The following is a 2,498-nucleotide window of genomic DNA, read 5'->3' as shown; positions in this document are numbered from 1 at the left end:
CTAAATGGGCCTTCTCTGGGGGCCTCTGAGGGGTCTGGTTTTGGGGTTGTTCATTGTGCAGGTGGGGCATGTCTCAACTACCCAACTGATTACACTTTTCATGCCAGGAGTTACCATGACCTCAACTAATCAATTATCTAGGGCTTCTCTCCTGTAGTGAGTTCCTTAATGAGCCTCCCTGATGGGCTTAACAAGCTGCAGTTTGGGGAAAGTATTGTTCATCAACTAGCCACCCATGGCCTTCTAGATCTCTATTGAAGCCGCATTTTGGGGCTTTGTCTAATTCTTCCTTTGTGTATATTGGAGAATAATTAGATGGATCTGCCTTCAGGCTATGAGGAGTAGTATCCAAGTTACTTGTTCTAAGGCTGCATCTTTCTGGCAGTTGTGTCCACCTTGTTGTTTCCCTTTATTTCCTCTGCATCCCCCTTTTGGTGACCCCTACAATGAATCACTGCCACCTTTTTTGGAAGCTGTACTGTTTCTAAGAGCTTCAATATGTTTAAGCCATGTTTCACCTGTTTATTCTCCGCAGTCAGCATACCTCTCTCCTCCCAAATAGCCGGGTGTGTGTGTAGGAGGGCATATGCATACCAGGAATCTGTGCAAACATTTAAGATCTTCCCTGACCTCCAAGGCTTGGGTGAGGGCTATCAGTTTCATCTTTGGGGAAGAAGTCCCTGGGGGAAGGCTTCTTGCTTCAGTGACTTGAGTCTGAGACGTCACTATGTATCCCACTAGCCTTTTCCCCTCTCCCATCTGTGAACCATTCCTCTTCAGCATTTGGGAGAGGCTCACTTCCTAGGTCAGGGCGACTGGCATAGATCATGTCTTTGGTTTCTATACAGTCATGCTCCAGGGACCCCATTTCTGTGGGTAGCAGGGTGGTAGGATTTAGCATATGGCAGGTTTTTATGGCAGCCACTGGGTTGTGTAAAAGCATAGCCTAAACTTGAATCGACCTTCCAGGGGATAGTTATTCTGATATCTGTTAGAACTTACTAAAGCCTGAACCTGGTGTGGAGTCCATAGAGTGATTGGCTGACCAAATGTTGTCTGTTCAGCCTCTTTTAGCAGGGCTGCAGTAGCTGCTACTGCCTGCAGGCAAGAAGCCAACCCCTTAGCAGTTTGATCTAATTGTTTAGAGAAATAAGCAATCACCCCAGTAAGTGGTCTCAGCTTTTGAGCTAATATCCCAAGGGCAATTCCCCTTCTCTCCTGAATGTAAAGATCAAAGGGTTTAGCTAGATCTGGGGGGTCCAGGGCAGGGACCTGAAGTAATTGCTTTTTCAATTCTTGAAAGGCCCCTTCGCATTCTGAATTCCATTCAAAAGGATCATCATCCTTTCAACTTTTCATATAGAGGCCTACCTATTAGACCATAGTTAGGCATCCAGAAGTGGCAAAACCCAGCCATCCCCAGGAAACCCCCTAAACTGTCTTGCAGTTTTAGGAGGGGCGAGGCTGCAAATGGCTTCTTCCCTTTCCCGGGGTAGGTTTCTCTGACTTTCTGTGAGAATGCAGCGAGTCTCTGTGGGCAGTTAGTACAGATCCCTTTGCCAACTGCTTGACATTGGAAGGCAACAGCTAGTAGGTAGGTTTACCTCTGAGCCGTTTTATCCTCTGACTTTTCCTCTATATCTCGGTTATAAAACACCAGTAGACAACCTTGACCAGGCAAGAGATAGGTAGGGGTATCTGGTGTTATTTCCAGTTTCTGAGTTTATGCCTAATGTCGGGAGCACTTTAGGAATTGAAAATGAACTCAGGACTGCATTCCCTTCCAGTGACTCAGGGTCAGGGCTAATATAGATTTGGAGGCATTCCCTGAGGCTGTAGGAATGCTGAACAGTTTTCTGTTGGCTTCTGATAGATTTCCCTTATCTTATGCCAATTGGCAGGTTTCTTTCCTGCTGCCTGGATTCCCTTTAGGATGATATTTTTATAATTGGTCAGCCTCTGTCTTCCCACCCCTTACCCATGGTCCTGGTGATCCCAGTTGGGTTTGTAATCTGGGACCACTTGATTCCTTGTTCCGAAAATAGCATTACCTGCATTGTTTCTGTTCTCTTTGTCTGCTTCCTCCCAGGCTTTTGACTTTTCCTCCCCTGTTAAGTGTACATTGAGGAGGCTCTGGATGTCAGCCCAGGTGGGGTCATGGGTCTGAAAGATTCCCCTAATTCAGGAACCCCTTTAGATCTTCCCTCAGCCCCTTACCATGATTTTTCCAGTTATATAGATCAGAAGTGCAAATGGAACATGTACCTGGATGAGCCCTCCTTTATCCAGGGACCTGCCTCAAAGGGAATACTTTTCCTGGAGGGTCCTTGGATTACCACAACCGTTTTGAAGGCCTTTGTTCTGATATAACGCCACAGAAAACTGAACAGAGGGAATTTCATCCCATTTCTTTTGTCTCCGGCATAGCAGGCCCAATTGTAAAATGGTGTTTTAATTTAGAGACCCATTAACTGGCCAACTTTCCCAATGTCCCAGCT

Source organism: Balaenoptera musculus, chromosome 6, assembly GCF_009873245.2.
Source record: "Balaenoptera musculus isolate JJ_BM4_2016_0621 chromosome 6, mBalMus1.pri.v3, whole genome shotgun sequence".
NCBI lineage: Eukaryota > Metazoa > Chordata > Mammalia > Artiodactyla > Balaenopteridae > Balaenoptera > Balaenoptera musculus.
Note: the sequence above shows the minus strand (reverse complement) of the source record.